Here is a 20,435-nt window from a genome sequence, read left to right as displayed (position 1 = left end):
CAATCCCTCCCCCCTCCCCTTCCCCCCTCCCCGTGATAGGCCCCGGTGTGTGATATTCCCCTTCCTGAGTCCAAGTGATCTCATTGTTCAGTTCCCACCTATGAGTGAGAACACGCAGTGTTTGGTTTTCTGTTCTTGTGATAGTTTGCTGAGAATGATGGTTTCCAGCTGCATCCATGTCCCTACAAAGGACACGAACTCATCCTTTTTTATGGCCGCATAGTATTCCATGGTGTATATGTGCCACATTTTCTTAATCCAGTCTGTCACTGATGGACATTTGGGTTGATTCCAAGTCTTTGCTATTGTGAATAGCGCCGCAATAAACATACGTGTGCATGTGTCTTTATAGCAGCATGATTTATAATCCTTTGGGTATACACCCAGTAATGAGATGGCTGGGTCATATGGTACTTCTAGTTCTAGATCCTTGAGGAATCACCATACTGTTTTCCATAATGGTTGAACTAGTTTACAATCCCACCAACAGTGTAAAAGTGTTCCTATTTCTCCACAGCCTCTCCAGCACCTGTTGTTTCCTGACTTTTTAATGATTGCCATTCTAACTCGTGTGAGATGGTATCTCATTGTGGTTTTGATTTGCATTTCTCTGATGGCCAGTGATGATGAGCATTTTTACATGTGTCTGTTGGCTGTATGAATGTCCTCTTTTGAGAAATGTCTGTTCATATCCTTTGCCCACTTTTTGATGGGGTTGTTTGTTTTTTTCCTTGTAAATTTCTTTGAGTTCTTTGTAGGTTCTGGATATTAGCCCTTTGTCTGATGAGTAGATTGCAAAAATTTTCTCCCATTCTGTAGGTTGCCTGTTCACTCTGATGGTAGTTTCTTTTGCTGTGCAGAAGCTCTTTAGTTTAGTTAGATCCCATTTGTCAATTTTGGCTTTTGTTGCCATTGCTTTTGGTGTTTTAGACATGAAGTCCTTGCCCATGCCTATGTCCTGAATGGTATTACCTAGGTTTTCTTCTAGGGTTTTTATGGTATTAGGTCTAACATTTCAGTCTTTAATCCATCTTGAATTAATTTTTGTATAAGGAGTAAGGAAAGGATCCAGTTTCAGCTTTCTATTTATGGCTAGCCAAATTTCCCAGCACCATTTATTAAATAGGGAATCCTTTCCCCATTTCTTGTTTTTCTCAGGTTTATCAAAGATCAGATGGCTGTAGATGTGTGGTATTATTTCTGAGGACTCTGCTCTGTTCCATTGGTCTATATGTCTGTTTTGGTACCAGTACCATGCTGTTTTGGTTACTGTAGCCTTGTGGTATAGTTTGAAATCAGGTAGCGTGATGCCTCCAGCTTTGTTCTTTTGACTAAGATTGTCTTGGAGATGCGGGCTCTTTTTTGGTTCCATATGAACTTTAAAGCAGTTTTTTCCAATTCCGTGAAGAAAGTCATTGGTAGCTTGATGGGGATGGCATTGAATCTATAAATTACCTTGGGCAGTATGGCCATTTTCACGATATTGATTCTTCCTATCCATGAGCATGGTATGTTCTTCCATTTGTTTATGTCCTCTTTTATTTCACTGAGCAGTGGTTTGTAGTTCTCCTTGAAGAGGTCCTTTACATCCCTTGTAAGTTGGATTCCTAGGTATTTTATTCTCTTTGAAGCAATTGTGAATGGAAGTTCATTCATGATTTGGCTCTCTGTTTGTCTGTTACTGGTGTATAAGAATGCTTGTAATTTTTGCACATTGATTTTGTATCCTGAGACTTTGCTGAAGTTGCTTATCAGCTTAAGGAGATTTTGGGCTGAGACGATGGGGTTTTCTAAATATACAATCATGTCATCTGCAAACAGGGACAATTTGACTTTTTCTTTTCCTAACTGAATACCCTTTATTTCTTTCTCTTGCCTAATTACCCTAGCCAGAACTTCCAACACTATGTTGAATAGGAGTGGTGAGAGAGGGCATCCCTGTCTTGTGCCAGTTTTCAAAGGGAATTTTTCCAGTTTTTGCCCATTCAGTATGATATTGGCTGTGGGTTTGTCAAAAATGGCTCTTATGATTTTGAGATACGTTCCATCAATACCAAATTTATTGAGAGTTTTTAGCATGAAGGGCTGTTGAATTTTGTCAAAGGCCTTTTCTGCATCTATTGAGACAATCATGTGGTTTTTGTCTTTGGTTCTGTTTATATGCTGGATTACATTTATTGATTTGCATATGTTGAACCAGCCTTGCATCCCAGGGATGAAGCCAACTTGATCATGGTGGATAAGCTTTTTGATGTGCTGCTGGATCCGGTTTGCCAGTATTTTATTGAGGATTTTTGCATCGATGTTCATCAGGGATATTGGTCTAAAATTCTCTTTTTTTGTTGTGTCTCTGCCAGGCTTTGGTATCAGGATGATGTTGGCCTCATAAAATGAGTTAGGGAAGATTCCCTCTTTTTCTATTGATTGGAATAGTTTCAGAAGGAATGGTCCAGCTCCTCCTTGTACCTCTGGTAGAATTCAGCTGTGAATCCATCTGGTCCTGGACTTTTTTTAGTTGGTAGGCTATTAATTATTGCCTCAATTTCAGAGCCTGTTATTGGTCTATTCAGGGATTCAACTTCTTCCGACCAGGGGAATTATTAATACTTGACAGGACTAGCCTTCTAAACAACTGTTTTCTCCATCTTAAAATATAATTTTATCCTTGTAATAATAGTTTAATTGTATTTTTGTGTTTTATTGTCAGCTTCAAATCTATTTTGAAAATAAGCAAAGTTAACCAAAGAATGTGAGAATAACTCAACAGCCAACGCTTAATTCCTGGTGTTGAACTTCTGACCTCAGGCAATCCACCTGCCTCAGTCTCCTAAAGTACTGAGATTACCGGCGTGAGCCACTGCGCCTGGCCACGTATAGCATTTTTTAAAAATCAAGTAAGAAAAAAGTGTGCACAAGCGCATCAAGTTATATTCTTACCCCAATTTAGGAAGCACTAATCTAATAAACAGCAACAATGATGCCCTGAGTGACCAGACAGCCAAGAGCAGGGGTTACCAAAATCAAAGCAATATAATCTTGGAATGGCTTCATATTCACACTAGTATTAGTGGCAACAGAGTGGAGGTCTTAGCCTAAGTAAACACCTTGATGATGTACAGGCACTACCGGGACCTAACACAAGCTCCCCACAAAAGACAAAGATTCAGATCCTACAGACAGTGGCAGGCCACTACATCTCTGAGTACCACCTAAGTACTTGACAACACTGCCATCCTATGCTTTTATAGAAAATGCATTTATTTTCCACTAAGCGTTCTGGCATACAACTTTACTGGAACCTGTTTACACAGCTACTAATTTATTCAAAAAAGAGAAAATACACACACAAAATTTCACTACCCACAGGATATGTCACAGTTAATGGTAATTAATCAAACGGTTTCCCCTCATATAGAAAACTAGCCACAGAAATAACCATATCAAGGATCAATGGAGCATCTGTTTCATCCTTTAATAAAATCAACAGGCAGAATGCTGCTCACATTTTCTGGTGTGTTTAAAGAAAAACATTTTTAGAGAACGGAGCTGTATTTTTATTTAAAAAAGAAAAAAGAAATCCATAATCTCTTTCCTAACTTCGTTTACTACCTCAATTAATTTTTTACATATGAACACAAACATATTAACACAGATGCACTTGATTATAAATATACATAAAAAAATAGGTCATTTTGAAGATAAATGTGAAGATAGAGTTTTAGGAATTTCTGTTGGTATTTTAGGAAAGCAAATTTCATTTGAGAGTTCTGTATGTCTGTTTCTATACATCCAAATAGTATAAGTATGTTTATTTAAAATGTCTAATCTTCTGAACTCATGTCTACCTAACAAAGTGATGGAAAATTGCCCCCTCCATATATGGCAAGCTTATTTTATAAAATAACCTAAATGTGGGTATTTATATTGCCTTTACTACTGCTGATATCACCAAAATTCAAACAGAGTATTTTGTTATCTATGCCCAATCTAAATCCCACAGGGAGCTTCACTCCTATGCTTTTCAGCAAATCAATATTCGTACAGTGAAACCTGAATTTAAACGAGTGCCATTTTAACCAACACAGCAGTACTTTTCAGGGCATCGGCAATTTTTGTCAGCTAAAAATACTTTAAACATAAAAGTATATGCTGGTGTGTCCGTGGTGAGTAACCTATCTGAAAAATATATAATTTAACACCTCCAACAATTTCATTTATCTTTCTGATTTAAGGTATTTCAAAGAATTAGGATTAGGCTTTTTTCCTGGAAATGTCTGAACATATTTCCTGGAATGATCTAAAAATACCTATGGCTAGATTAGGGCCTTAACTCTAAGACCACAATGAATACTATTAATAGTACCTTAGGCTTCAATAGCAGTTACAATGTGGCCTGCGCTGCTTAAATTACTTGACATATAAATAAATATAGTCCTCACAACAACCCTATGAGGTATGTATACTATTACTTTCCCTACTTTATCACTGAAGAAACTGAGGCAGGGAGAAGATAAGTAACTTGCCCCAAGTGACAAGGGGCAGGGGTCAGGATTCAAACCCAGGCAGGCTGTCCAAAGTCCTTTTTTGTTTGTTTGTTTTTTGTTTTGAGAATGGTTGACCTCAATACAATCCAAGAATAAAAAAGATAATTCTCTTTATGAACTTAATAACAAACAATAAATTAGTAGATTCTACCTAGCTACTTAAGAGACAGTTGCCTTCTTTTATTGAGTTGCCAGGATACCTAAATGGTGTTTTTGAGGCCCAGAAAATTAAAGAGTGGCCATAAAGTCCCCTATTCTGCTAAGTACAAATCTCCTTCCTTTCTCTGCCCAAAGTTTAAAATTTCCGCATGTCCTCTGAACATTTTCTGTGTTGCCAATTACATGTCATCAAAACAGTCTCTAATAAAGGCCTGATAGTGGCCATAATATCCATACACAAATATTCTACTTGACAATAGTCAAAGACCTATAAACAGTAGCAGGGTCTGCTCTAATGACTTCCAATTATTAAAATGAAAGACTTCCAAAAGAAAATGAGAAAAAAGTAGAATCTATGTGGAGAATGGAGGGGGACTCATATGATTTGGTTCTGTCACCACCCAAATCTTATCTTGAATTGTAGTTCCCATAATCTCCATGCGTCATGGGAGGGACCGGGTGAAAGGTAATTTCATCACGGGAGGTGGTTACCCTCATGCTGTTCTCATGATAGTGAGTGAGTTTTCGTGAGATCTGATGGCTTTATAAAAGGCTTTTCCCCCTTTTGCACTCCTCCTTCCTGCCATCATGTGAAAAAGGATGTGTTTGTTTCCCCTTCCATGACAATTGTAAGTTTCCTGAGGCCTCCCCAGCCATGCTGAACTGTAAGTTAATTAAACCTCTTTCCTTTAAAAATTACCCAGCCTCAGGTATGCCTTTATTAGCAGCATGAGAATGGACTAATACAGGGATGCAGACATGAGTTCAACTGGCATGCACAAGGACTTTGTGACCAGTGTGTAACTATGCTTACTTCACGAAATCATATTTCAGAACCTGGTCAGGAATAACATGGTCAAGAAAAGTTCAAGATGTACAACAACTGGAATCATCAGGTGCAGTGGTTCAGATAACCAGGCTGAATTTGTACTAGGCAGATCTAGATTCACATAAAAATAAGAGAAATTAAGACCAATAGGTAGGCCACAGAATCCACTTTTTTGCCCAGAGAAGAAAGCTTAGTTAATTTCAAAGCCACATAGACAGAATAGGCTTCAGGGCTCCAATTCTTAGGAAATAAGTAGGCAAAAAAAGAAGTTCTGGGACTCAGGTATATAAGAAGGGTGAATCAAGTCACAGCTTTGAAATTTTTCCTTTGTCTTTAGCTTTCTCTTGACTCTCACCCACTAATGAAGATCTCTAACCTCCCAAATTTCTAGCCCAAAATACAGATACACATTTTTAGACCCAATGTGCTCTCTTGTTCTCTTCAACCACACCTGTAAATGAGAACCAGGGCAGATATAATCACTTCTATTCATTGCTTAATAACTGTTTAAATCTGTTTTAACAAGCTCATACATTTGCCTTTCTGTATTTTACCTTAAATTGAAGACTGCAAGGCTTCATCTTTTAATGAAGATACCAACAGGCAGAAAAACAATGAGGAGGAAGGGTGGTTGATGATGAAATCCCCCTAGACAGAGAATCAACTGTATTTCTTTTTTTTTTCTTTTTTGAGACAGAGTCTCGCTCTGTCACCCAGGCTGGAGTACAGTGGCCACAGAGTAAATATTTTAAGCTTTGCAAGATACATACATTCAATATGCCTATTCTTGGTCTTTTCTTCCCAACTATTTAAAAATGTAGAAACTATTCTTAGCTAGTGGTCCATAAAAAACAGGTGACTGGCCAGATTTGGTTCACAAGCCATAGTTTGGGGAAATCTACATTAGACTAATTCCCACTCTTCAAATAGATATAGATGGCATATAGATAATGTCATAGTTAGCGAAATATGGATTTATTTAAAAGTATGATTAGAGTTTAAGTAACTTTCTATCAATATTATTTTCTCAGTTAAGAGATAACAGAATTAGAGGCAGAATCCTGTAGCATTCCAAAGTATGTTTTTACATTCTAAAGGCTTGCTCATTCTCAAACAGACTAAGGAAAACCACTCTAAAATGTTTACACGAATCTGCCTTTCTCCCGCTAAACACAATCTAAACCTTGCATTCCCATCCCCAGGTCCCAACATTCCCAGCTATATATTGTTGCTTTCAGGGTTTGTTTTTATTGTTTCTTTTTTAACTGACACTATTTTGGTTTATGTTGAACATGTTTTTCATACTTCCTCTCTTTATAGCATTCTGGAATACAGCCCTATAATTAATCTATTCCTGGCCAAGTGCAGTGGTTCATGCCTGTAATCCCAGGGAGGCCAAAGTGGGCAGACAGCTTAAGCTCAGGAGTTCAAAACCAGACTGGACAACATGGTGAGACTTCATCTCTACCAAAAATACAAAAAAAAAAAAAAAAAAAAAAAAGCTGGATGTGGTGGTATGCTCCTGTGGTCCCAGCTACTAGGGTGACTGAGATGGGAAAATCAATCACTTGAGCCTGGGGAACGGAGAATGCAGTGAGCTGAGATTGTGCCACTGCACCCTAGCCTGAGTGATAGAATGAGATGCTATCTCAAATAAATAAATAAATAAATAAATAAATAAATAAAATTAATCTATTCCTGATATAGGGTCTGTGAATATGAAATAGGGCAGTGGGACACTTTATCTTTGTTAAGGGTCAACTACATGAGAGAATTTGTGCACAATGTGCCACAATCTTCTCAGCTTTTCCCTTCAAAAACAAATATATATTCATATCAGGATTGCCCTGGAAATGGTGATGCTAAAAACAGCCACAGGACTACAAAGGGTATACCACAATCCAGCTACCAAATATGAGTATTTAAGTTTTTAAGCTTTGTGGTGCTTTTGTTTTTAACAGCTACAACAAATGCCACAGAAAGAAAGAAAAATATATATATAAAATATATATAATCTTTTGCTTATTTAATTTACTAGATTCCATTAGGTGAGATCTAAATTACTAGAATAAAAAGGAGGAAATGTCTCTAAACAAATGCAGGAAAACATGTCCAATATGTAAATCCCAAATCCTATAGGATACATCTGCCATGGGCTTATTCTTCCTTGATTAAAACATCAATATTAAAATTTCAGCTTTGATGTTCAGACCCTAAATAGCAAAGCAGCAGCTGATCATCAAAACAGTAGATATATTCTTTATTTTTAGCAGAATTTATTTTTAAATCATAAAACAATATATAATCATTGTAAGAAAAGAATATATAGGCCAGGCACAGTGGCTCATGCCTGTAATCCCAGCACTTTGGGTGGCCAACGCAGGTGGATCACCTGAGGGCAAGAGTTCAACACCAGCCTGGCCAACATGGCAAAACCCTGTCTCTACTAAAAATACAAAAATTAGTCAGGCATGGTGGCACATGCCCGTAATCCCTGGTACTTGGCAAGCTGAAGCAGGATAATCACTGGAAGCTGGGAGGTGGAGGTTGCAGTAAGCCGAGATCACACCACTGCACTCCAGCATGGGTAACAAGAGAGAAACTCCATCTCAAAAAAAAAGAATATATAGCAAAAAAAAAGATAATAAAAATCACTCATACCACCAACATGAGAGACAAACCGTTTTTAAAACTTTAATATTTTTCTTTCCAGTTTTTTGTCTTTTCTTTATTTTTTTTTCTTTTTCTCGAAACAGAGTCTCACTCTGTCGCCCAGGCTGGAGTGCAGTGGTGCAATCTTGGCTCACTGCAACCTCTGCCTCCCAAGTTCAAGCAATTCTTGTGCCTCAGCCTCCCGAGCAGCTGGGACTACAGGTGCATGCTGCCACATCCAGCTAATTTTTTATTTTTAGTACAGATGGGGTTTCGCCATGTTGGCCAGGCCGGTCTCAAACTCCTAACCTCAGATGATCTGCCCCCCTTCGCCTCCCAAAGTTCTGGGATTACAGGCATGAGCCACCGCACTTAGTCCCTTTCCAGTCTTTTTTCTATACTTTCTAATAATTTGATCAATTTTATAAAATCAGGAGCATAATCCAAGGAGAGAGGAAGTCAAACTATCTCTGTTTGCACACAATATGATTCTATACCTAAGGAATCCCATAGTCTCTGCCCAAAAGCTCCTAAATCTGATAAACAACTTCAGCAAAGTTTCAGGATACAAAATTAATGTACAAAAAAAAGTACCATTTCCACACACCAACAACATCCAAGCTGAAAGCCAAAGCAAGAATACAATGCCATGCACAATAGCCATAAAAAGAAAAATACCTAGGAATACAACTAACCAGGGAGGTGAAAGATCTCTACAATGAGAAGTCCAAAATCATCATTGTAAATTTCTCAGAGAAATCAGAGATGACACAAACAAATGGAAAAACATTCCATGCTCATGGAGAGGAAGAACAAATATTGTTAAAATGGTCATACTGTCCAAAGCAATTTACAGATTCAATGCTATTTCTGTCAAACTACCAATGACATTCTTCACAACATTAGAAAATAGTATTTCAAAATTCATATGAACCCCAAAAAAGCCCAAATGGCCAAGGAAATTCTAAGCAAAAAGAACAAAGTTGGAGCATCATGTTACCAGACTTTATACTACAAGGCTATAATAACCAAAACAGCAAGGTACTAGTACAAAAACAGACCATAGACCAATGGAACAGAATAGAGAGCCTAGAAATAAAGTCATACATCTACAACCATCTGATCTTCAACAAAGTTGACAAAAACAAGCAATGAGGAAAGGACTCCCTATTCAATAAATGGTGCTGGCATAACTGGCTAGCCATATGCAGAAGATTGAAGCTGGACTTCTTCTTTACACCATATACAAAAATCATCTCAAGGTGAATTAAAGACCTAAATGTAAAACCTAAAACTATAAAAACCCTGGAAGATAACCCAGGAAATACCATTCTGGATGTATGCCCTGGCAAAGATTTCATGACAAAGGCACCAAAAGCGATTGCAAACTGCACATCAAAAGAAACTATCAACAGAGTAAATACACAAGCTACAGAATGGAAGAAAATATTTTCGCAAACTATGCTTCGAACAAAGATCTAATATCTGGACTCTATAAGGAGCTTTTTGGATGAGTTTTTAGGGTTTTCTAAGTATTCGATTCTGTCATCAGTAAACAGTGACAATTTGACTTCCTCTTTACCAATTTGGATGCCCTTTATTTCTTTGTCTTGTCTGATTGCTCTGGTTAAGACTTCCAGTACTATGTTGAATACAAGTGATGAAAGTGGGCTTCCTTGTCTTGTTTCGGTTCTCAGGGGGAATGCTTTCAACTTTTCCCCATTCAGTATAATGTTGACTGTGGGTTTGCTATAGATGGCTTTTATTACCTTAAGGTATATCCCTTCAATGTTGATTTTGCTAAGGGTTTTAATCATAAAGTGATGCTGAATTTTGTCAAATGCATTTTCTGCATCTATTGAGATGATCATACAATTTTTGTTTTCAATTGTTTATGTGGTATATAAAAAAGAAAACTACAGACCTTTGTTAATGTCTATGTTGATTTCCTTGTTGACCCAAAGATCATTTATTGATTTGCATATGTTAAACCAATCCTGCATCCCTGGTATGAAATCCACTTGATCATGGTGCATTTATCTTTTTGATATGCTATTGGATTCAGTTAGCTAGTATTTTGTTAAGGATTTTTGCATCTATGTTAATCAGGAATATTGGTCTGTAGTTTTCCTTTTTTTTGTTGTCCTTTCCTGGTTTTGGTATTAGAGAATACTGGCTTCCCAGAATGATTTAGAGAGGATTCCCTCTTTCTCTGTTGGAATCATTTCAGTAGGATTGGTAGCAATTCTTCTTTGAACGTCTAATAGAATTCAGCTGTAAATCCATCTGTTCCTGGACTTTTTTTGTTGGCAATTTTTTAATTACTGTTTCAATCTCACTAATTGTTATTGGTCTGTTCAGAGTTTCTATTTCTTCCTGGTTTAACATAGGAGGTTGTATATATCCAGGAATTTATCCATTTCCCCTAGGTTTTCTAGTCTGTAGCCATAAGGGTGTTCATAGTAGCCTTGAATAATCTCTTGTATATCTGTAGTATCAGTTGTAGTATCTCCCATTTCATTTCAGATTAAGCTTATTTGGATCTTCTCTCTTCTTTTTCTTGGTTAAACTAATCTATCAATTTTGTTTATCTTTTTAAAGAACCAAGTTTTGTTTCATTTATCTTTTGCCTTTTCATGTTTGTTTCAGTTTCATTTAGTTCTACTCCAATCTTTACTTCAATTCTTCTGCTGGGTTTGGGTTTGGTTTGTTCTTGTTTCTCCAGTTCCTTGAAGTGACCTTAGACTGCTTATTTGTGCTCTTTCACACTTTTTGATGTAGACATTTAGTTGCTATGAACTTTCCTCTTAGCATCGCTTTTGCTGTATCCCAGAGGTTTTGATCAGTTATCACTATATTATCATTCAGTTCAAAGAATTTGTTAATGTCTATGTTGATTTCATTGTTGACCCAAAGATCATTCAGGAGCAGATTATTTCATTTCCATGTTGAGGAGTCCTGTTGGAATTAATTTCCAATTTTATTCCACTGTGGTCTGAGAGAGAGGTACTTGATATAATTTAAATTTTCTTTTTTTTTTTTTTTTTTTTTTGAGATGGAATCTTGCTCTGTCACCCAGACTGGAGTGCAATGGCATGATCTCAACTCACTGCAACCTCTGCCACCCAGGTTCAAGCAATTCTCCTGTCTCAACCTCCCAAGTAGCTGGGACTACAGGCACACACCACAACACCCAGCTAATTTTTGTATTTTTAGTACAGACGGGGTTTCACCATATTGATCGGGCTGTTATTGAACTCCTGACCTCAGGTGATCTACCCGCCTTGGCCTCCCAAAGTGCTGGGATTATAGGAATCTAATTCCAAAGTGGCTGGGATAATGCAACCGTGCCCAGCTCAATTTTCTTAAATTTATTGAGACTTATTTTGTGGCCTATCTTATAGTCTATCTTGGAGAATGTTCCATGGGTTGATGAAAAGAATGTATATTCTGCAGTTGTTGGGTGGAATGTTCTGTAAATATCTGTTAAGTCCATTCGTTCTAGGGTATAGTTTAAGACCACTGGTTTTCCGTTGACTTTCTGTCTTGGCGACCTGTCTAGTCCTATCAGTGGAGTACTGAAGTCCCTCACTATTATTGTGGTGCCATCTATCTCATTTCTTAGGTCTAGTAGTAATTGTACATTTAGGAGCTCCAGTGTTAGGTGCATATATATTTAGAATTGTGATATTTTCCTGCTGGACTAATTCTTCTATCATAATATAATGTTCCTCTTTGTCCTTTTTAACTGTTGTTGCTTTAAAGTCGGTTTTGGCTGATATAAGAATAGCTACTCCTGCTTGCTTTTGATTTCTATGTTTCCATTTGCATGGAATATCTTTTTCTACCTCTTTACCTTAAGTTTATGTGAGTCCTATGTGTTAGGTGAGTCTCTTGAAGACAGCAGATACTTGGTTGGTGGATTTTTATCCATTCTGCCATTCTGTATCTTTTAAGTGGAGCATTTAGGCCATTTACATTCAATGCTAGTATTGAGATATGAGGTACTGCTCTATTCATCATGCTAGTTGTTGCTTCAATACCTTGTGTTTTTTTCATTGTGTTATTGTTTTATAGGCCCTGTAAGATTTATGCTTTAAGGAGGTTCTATTTTGGTGTATGTTGAGGTTTTGCGTCAAGATTTAGAACTCCTCTTAGCATTTCTTGTAGTACTGGCTTGGTAGTGGCAAGTTCTCTCAGCATTTCTCTGAAAAAGAGTTTATCCTTCATTTATGAAGCTTAGTTTCATTGGATACAAAATTCTTGGATGATGATTATTCTGTTTAAGGAAACTAAAGACAGGACCCCAATCCCTTCTGGCTTGTAGGGTTTCTGCTGAGAAATCTGTCATTAATCTGATAGGTTTTCCTTTATAGGTCACCTGATGTTTTTGCGTCACAGCTCTTAAGATTCTTCCCTTTGTCTTGACTTTAGATAACCTGATGACTATGTGCCTAGGTCATGATCTTTTTGCAATGAATTTCCCAGATGTTCTTTGAGCTTCTTATATTTGGATGTCTAGATCTCTAGCAAGACTAGGGAAGTTTTCCTTGATTATTCCCTCAAATAAGTTTTCCAAAGTTTTAGATTTTTCTTCTTCCTTAGGAATACCAATTATTATGTTTGGTCGTTTAACATAATCTCAAATTTCTTGGAGGCTTTGTTCATTTTTTTAATTCTTTTTTTCTTAGTCTTTGTCAGATGGTTAATTCAAAGCCTTGTCTTCAAGTTCTGGTTCTTTCTACTTGTTCAATTCTATTGTTGAAACTTTCCAGTGTATTTTGCATTTCTCTAAGTGTGTCTTTCATTTCCAGAAGTTGTGATTATCTTTTGTTTACAATATCTATTTCTCTGGAGACTTTTTCATCCATATCCTGCATTGTTTTTTTAATTTCTTTAAGTTGGTTTTCACCTTTCTCTGGTGCCTCCTTGAGTAGCTTAATAATCAACCTTCTGAATTCTTTATCTAGCAATTCAGAGATTTTTTCTTGGTTTGGATTCATTGCTGGGTAGCTTGTGATCTTTTGGGGATCACATTCTGTCATATTACCAGAATTCCTTTTCTGGTTCCTTATTATTTTGGGAGACTGCTTCAGTGGAAAGATCTGGAACTCAAGAGCTGCTGTTCAGATTTTTTTTGTTCCCACAGGGTGGTCCCTTGACATGGTGCTCTCCCCCTTCCCCTAGATTTGGGGCTTCCTAAGAGACAGATTGCAGTGATTGTTATTGCCTTTCTGGGTATAGCCACCCAGTAGGCCTATTAGGCTCTGGCTGGTGCTGAGGAATGTCTGCAAAGAGTCCTGTGATGTGATCCGTCTTCAGGTATCCTAGGCATGGACACCAGCACCTATTCTGGTAGAAGTGGGAGGGGAGTAAAGTGGACTCTGTGGGAGTCCTTGGTTTTAGTTTTGTTTAGTGCACTGTTTTTCTCAAATGTTGGTTATGCTAGCTGTGAAGCTGTCACATAGACAGACTCAGGACCTCTAGTTAGCCAGGGTATTGCAGGTGGTGGAATTAGCTGTTGTTTTCTCCTTCTTTCGAGCAGGGTTCTGTTATGAGTTGCTATAATAACTTGAGGTGGTTGGTCTCCTGCCAGGAGGTGGTGCTTTCAAGAGAGCACTTGCTACAGTAGTAGAAGGGGGATATAACCTTGCCCTACATAGGCAAGGATAAGTGCTCTGCTTTCTCAGGCGATGGGCAGGGCCATAGAACTCCCAAGAGTTTATGTCTTTTGTCTTTGGCTACTAGGATGGGTAGAGGAAAAACATCAGGTGGAGACAGGGTTAGGTGGGTCTGAACTCAGACTCTCCTTGGGTAGGATTTGCTGCAGCCACTGAGGGGGATGGAGGGTAGTTTTCAGGCCAATAGAGCTATGTTCCCAGGGAGATTATGCCTGCCTCTGCTGCACCATACAGGTCATCAGGGAGGCAGGGAAAGTCAGCAATGACAGGTATCCAGCTCCCAGCAAGGCCAGTCTCGCTCCTGCCATGCCTGGATAACAGCACTGAGTTTATATCCAGCAGCTGGCAAGCAGGGCTGAGATCTTGCCCCAGGCTACAAGCCTCCCTGCTGAGAAAGCCAGCAGGGCTCTCAGGCCTTGCCCCTCCCCACCTGCCTGCACCTTTGGCTACAGCTTCCGCACTCGTATCTGCACTTCCTGTTCACTCCCCAACCCTAGATTCTAATCAGGAAAATTCGTGCTTAGTCAAAATTATTACAAAGTTCAGCTAGGAGTTTCCTTTACTCTGTGGCCCCTCCCCAATTCCGCTGGCTGCCTTCCCTTCCCCAAAGACACCTGTGAGATAAGGCCAGGAATGGCTTCCCTGGACTCTAGCTGAGGACCTGGAGTGCCTACAAGGCTCTTCCCACTACTTCTTCTACTTTTATATTTCACTCAGCTCCCTAAATCCGTCTCAGCTCTAGGTAAGGTTAAATCTCCTATGACCTGGATTTTCAGGATTTTCAGGTTCCCAGTGGGATGTGGGTGCAGAGGCAGACTTTTCCTCCTCTCACATGGTGGGAACTCACGTAGCGTTTGCAGCGGTAAGCTGCTTCTTTCAAAGGGTCTGTGAATTCTTTCAGTTTTCCTGATGTGTTCCTGTGGTGGTTCTTGGAGCAAAAGTTCACAATGTGAGTCTCCATATGCTGTTCTGTGTGTCTCAGTGGGAGCTGCCTGTTAATCCTGTCTCCTATCTGGCATTTTCCCACTCTCTCTCCACCAGCTAGAGTTATTTTACAAAGGTAGGAAGCATGTAGAATTGGTAGAAGTCAGTTGGCTCATTTAAATAGTCATTGTTCTTTCATATAATCAATATTCAATACTTATGTTGGGTGATAGACACACAGAAATAAATAAGATGCAGCTCATGGTCTAAAAGAGGTAACTGAACAAACAACTAAAACAGTTTGATGAGTCAGATGAAAGGAAAATAATGGAATACTATGGCAGCATTTGCAATCCCATTACTGGGTATATACCCAAAGGAATAAGTTGTTCTGCCAAAAAGACACATGCACTCACATGCTAATTACAGCACTATTCACAATAGTAAAGACATAGAGTCACCCTAGGTGCTCATCAACAGTAGACTGGATAAAGAAAATGTAGTACATGTACACGATGGAATATTATGCAGCCACTAGGAAAGAATGAAATCACATCCTTTGCAACAACATGGATGCAGCTGGAGGTCATTATCCTAAGAGAATTAATGCAGGAACAGAAAACCAAATACCACATGTTCTCATTTATAAGTGGGAGCTAAATATTGTGTACACAGGGACAAAAAGATGGGAACAACAGACACTGGAGACTATTAGAGTGGAGAGAGAGGGAGGGGGGAAAGAGCTGAAAAATTACCTATTGGGTACTATGCTCACTACATAGGTGACAGGACCATTTATACTCCAAACCTTAGCATCACACAATATACCCATATAACAAACCTGTACATATGGATAAAAGAGAAGCATTGTCCACAATGAATGACTGATTGTGGAGGAGCTACACTGGTGAATGCAGAGGAGTGTCATGATCAGAATACACTGGCCATAATATAAAGAAATGAATGGAAAGAAAACACCAATTATAGTGGTTGAGAAGAGAGATGATGAAGGCCTGGACCAGAACCCTTACAATGGAACGTGGAGAAGTGGAAGTGTGGTTTTAAGAGAGATTTAGTAGGTGAACTCAAGAGTCCCAAGCAGATATGCAGAGGGAAGAGAATGAAGTAAAGGATAATCCTAGATTTCTGGCTTGAGCTACTGAAAAAGAAAGGCAGCAAAGCACAGTAATTAGGACTACACGCTCTAGAAACAGACAGCCTGGTTTGAATTCCATCTCCACTAATTAATACTTTTGTGACCTTGAGATAATTTCTTAAACTCTATGTGGTTCGGTTTCCTTATCTATACGATGAGAAAAACAATAGAATGTATCTCAAAGGATTTTGTAAGGAATTACATGGAAGATCTTAGAATAGTGCCTGGCACACAGGAAACACATGATAAATGTTAGCTGCATTTGGTTGATGGTCGATGGTGATGCCATTCACCAATACAGGGAATATGAAAGAAGGCATGGATTTCAGGTGTGAAGAACAATGAGTTCAATCCCAGACATGGTAACCTGACCTGACTGTGGGACATCCAGGAGGCAGCTGCTATGGGGCTAAAGCTTAGGAGAGAGTTGTGGGAGTCGGATGCTACTTGATAAGGTGGATGCTAAGGTGATGTCTGAGCAAGTTCCTAGCCAACATGAAAAAGCAGGCCCTGAGGGAAGAACATGTGAGTGAGATGTGGAAAGAAGAAAAAGCTTGGAAATTTCCTAAATCCAAGGGATGAGCAGGGGAAAAAAAGACTGAAAAGAAGAGGAAGACTCACGAACTATTCTTCTAATAAAGTACCATAAAAACTAAAGAAAAAAACAAAAATATGAATGACATTGAGATGAGGAAAATATACCATCATCCATAGGGAACAGGCTTAGAGATAAGAAATAAAGGGCAGGAACAAAAGATACATCTCAATAAAAAGTGGCATTCCCTAGAATAGTGTTTTAAAGTTTACTATTTGAAAGAATTACCTAGAAGAACTGCATAATGAAATCCCCACGTTTATAAGGGCCAAAGGCTCTTTTCCTTATCAAGAAGGAGAAGCCTCAGAAAATTGTTATATAGTAGGCAAGAAAATATTTTTCTTTCTTTTTTTTTTTTTTTTAAATGGAGTTTCGTTCTTGTTGCCTAGGCTGGAGTGCAGTGGCACGGTCTCGGCTCACTGCAACCTCTACCTCCCAGGTTGAAGTGATTCTCCTGCCTCAGCCTCCCGAGTAGCTTGGTGTAAATTACAGGTGCCCGACACCACGCCCGGCTAATGTTTGTGTTTTTAGTAAAGATGGGGTTTCACCATGTTGGTCAGGCTGGTCTCAAACTCCTGACCTAAAGTGATCCACCTGCCTCGGTCTCCCAAAGTGCTGGGATTACAGACGTGAGCCACCGCAACCGGCAAGAAAATATTTTTCAAGGAAAGAAATCAGAACATAATCTGGCTTCAGCCAAAAATAATCCAGAATGCATTTTGCAAATAAATTTCTGGCCCCAAGTTTTCAGTAACTAAACCCAAAGAGCCATTTTAAATCACATCAATTTTGGGCTTAAAGAAAGTGACAGACATCCATTTAATCCAGATCATAGATACGAGAACTACTTTGGAGAGTTTGTTAAAATGCACATAAACTGAGTTATCCAAGACCTACTGAATCAAAATCTCTTGGTATGCAGTCAGGAAAAATTCTCTGCTTCTTGAAATGTCTAAAACAAGGTTACCAGATGATTCGTGTGCGCACAGTTTGAGAACTCCTAATGTATCTGCTCAGGAGACCAACGACAAGAAAAAATAAATGGCTTGCACAATAGCACATATCAGAATCACCTAGAGCAGCGGTCCCCAACCTCCGAGACTCAGACTGGTACCAGTCTGTGGCCTGTTAAGTACCAAGCCTCCAAGCAGGAGGTGAGCAGTGGCTGAGCATTACTTCCTGAGCTCCACCTCCTGTTAGATTAGCAGTGGCATTAGATTCTCATAGGAGCGCAAACCTTATCGTGAAATGAACATGTGAGGGATCTAGGTTGCACATTCCTTATGAGAATCTAACTAACACCTGATGATCTGAGGTGGAACAGTTTCATTCTCAAGCCACCCCTCCCCATCATTCATGGAAAAATTGTCTTTCACAAAACCAGTCCCTGGTGCCAAAAGGTTGGAGACTGCTGACCTAGAGGGCTTGTTAAATATAAATTTCAGCCAGGCACAGTGGCCCACGCCTGTAATCCCAACATTTGGGGAGGCTAAGGCAGGCAGATTGCTTGAACCCAGGAGTTCAAGAAGGTGGGGCAACATGGTGAAACCCATCTCTACAAAAAATGCAAAAATTAGCCAGGCATGGTGGCAGGTGCCTGTCATCCCAGCTACTCAGGAAGCTGAGGTGGGAGGATCGATTGAGCCTGGGCAGCCAAAGCTTCAGTGAGCCAAGAACGTGCCACTGCACTCTAGTCTGGGCAACCAGAGTGAGGCACTGTCTCAAAAAAACAAAAACCAAAAACCAAAAAACAAAACTCTGAGCTCCACCCTCTGAGCTTCTGATTCAGTCCAAGAATTTACATTTCCAACAAGTTCCCAGGTGAAGTTTGCACTGTTCATCTGGGGACCACACTTTGAGAACCTCTAGTCTAGACTAGAGTTGTTAGACTTTTCTCTGAGTACATCAGTTCAGTGTGGCACTACATACTTAAAGACCAAGACAAGGGTATTTCAGAAAGGATGTTAAAAATGAAACGGAAAACATGACCAAACATAAATTATACATATTTATTTTAAGCCATTCTGGTCAATTAGAACAGAAAAAAAAAAAAAAGCTGGAAAAGATCCAAACTATGCTAGAAAGAAATTATAAGGGTCATAGAATATGTGAAGAGACCAAAATGGATGAATTAATTAAAAAGACTAAATTTACAAAAGAAGGCAGAGATAGATTATAATCTAAAAATTGATAAAATTATGAAAAGATATGTGCAAAATGAACAAATTTCAGATTTACAGCGTTATGCAGGTGGTTTGATTATTTGACCCAAACACGTCACTTTTGGGGTATCTTTTTATGTTATTTACTAAAACAGTTTTGGGGCTAGATTTTTATTCAAAGCCACTTTCGAAAATGGTTTCCCACTGGCTCCCCACACAAAGCCAGGGAAGCCACAGAGAAACATTCCTCACTCACCATCCCAATTCTGCATGACTCAGACATTCTCGGCATTAAATTAGAAAGGACAGCCTTCTAATGCTGCCATAACTGCTATTCTTTTCTCATGTAGACAACTTTTAACCCTGAAATAGCATATTCAAATATACAATTCTCTCAACAGCTCAGAATATCTGTAATTCCCTCTATCCACCTGCTATTTGTCTCACTGTTCTGAGAACACATCCAAATTTCATATCAGATGAATTCTACTGACAGCCTCTCCTCAGGACTATCATACACATTTTGCATCATACTGTCTTCAAGCTTCCAGAGTCCATCTTCAAACACATCTTCCACTTGGGTGGTTCTTGTTATGCTACCTTTAGTATCCAGCATCATTTCCTCGGAAGAAATCAATACACCCAACTGTTAGATCCTTTCATTATCCAAGTCAGTCCTACAACCACCTAAGCTACTCCCTCTACCTTCTTAGTATCCTTGCCAGGTCTTCCCATTTACATATATTTGCTTTTGTACTCTTCACATCCCACTCCCAAAGTCTCCTGCACAACTCAAAATAACCTCACATCTAAGGCAACAATATTTGGTTTCTGACCTTTTCCAAACCAGTATAAATATCATTCTATCACTCATGCTGCTTTCTAGAAGAGGCAAGAACATGTTCCAAACAACTTCTGCTGTACAGACAGGTGAATGGTTGTAAATTATTCCCAGGATTCATGAGTGGCTAATTTTTTATCATAAGACTGTTGATCTGCTTAGGACCTTGAAATTAAAGCTCCCTTAAACATCAGAGGATCTCTCATTGGTTGGAGTTAACTGGGAAAAAGCCCTGTAACAGGGGATACACACACACATTCCGACCTTAAGACCAAAACTCAGAGTTCATCAGAGTCAAATCCCAAATTTAAAAAGTCATTACCCAATGAATGACTAACATAAAACTTAAACATAGGCTCAATGCCTATTAACAATTATTAAATCTTAGTCTAAAATGAGCTCCAAATTTATGCAATACCACTTTGTTCCTGAAATATCTTAATTAGAAACAGAACTTCATGAGAATTCCTACACGGACATAAAATAGCTATTTATGATTACCAGCTTTTCTTTTCCTTATCTTAAACTGTCTCTTGGAAGAGTAGGGGGAAGGGAAGGTTAGGGAGAGATTTCTTAAAGGACACAAAACTATAGCTAGATAGTTAACTAGTCATTCTACCATGGTATAGAACAGGATAACTTATTCCTCTTATCTAGCTCTAATTTTGGATCTGTTAACAAATCTTTCCCTAAGCCTCCCTTCCCCACACTCTTCCCAGAAAAGCACACAATCATAAATAGCTGTTTTGTGTCTACACAATAACTTGCACTAAATTTTTTAAAATACAATGATCCTAGGTAGGGGTCTGATTTTACTGGACCAGAATGTCAATCTCTGTTGACATTCACTTGCAATATGCAGATTCCCAAGTCCTGCCCCTACCATTCTGAT

The 20,435-nt window shown here is 38.8% G+C and overlaps 1 protein-coding gene across 2 annotated transcripts in view; it reads right to left on the bottom strand.

Moving 5' to 3' along the window:
* FHIP1A (FHF complex subunit HOOK interacting protein 1A) overlaps positions 1 to 20,435 on the bottom strand; it is a 264,968-nt gene that overhangs the window by 161,526 nt on the left and 83,007 nt on the right. The window lies entirely within an intron of this gene.

Source organism: Macaca fascicularis, chromosome 5 (genome assembly GCF_037993035.2).
Source record: "Macaca fascicularis isolate 582-1 chromosome 5, T2T-MFA8v1.1".
NCBI lineage: Eukaryota > Metazoa > Chordata > Mammalia > Primates > Cercopithecidae > Macaca > Macaca fascicularis.
The sequence above is the reverse complement of the archived record's forward strand: the minus strand, read 5'-3'. Positions and strand labels throughout refer to the sequence as shown.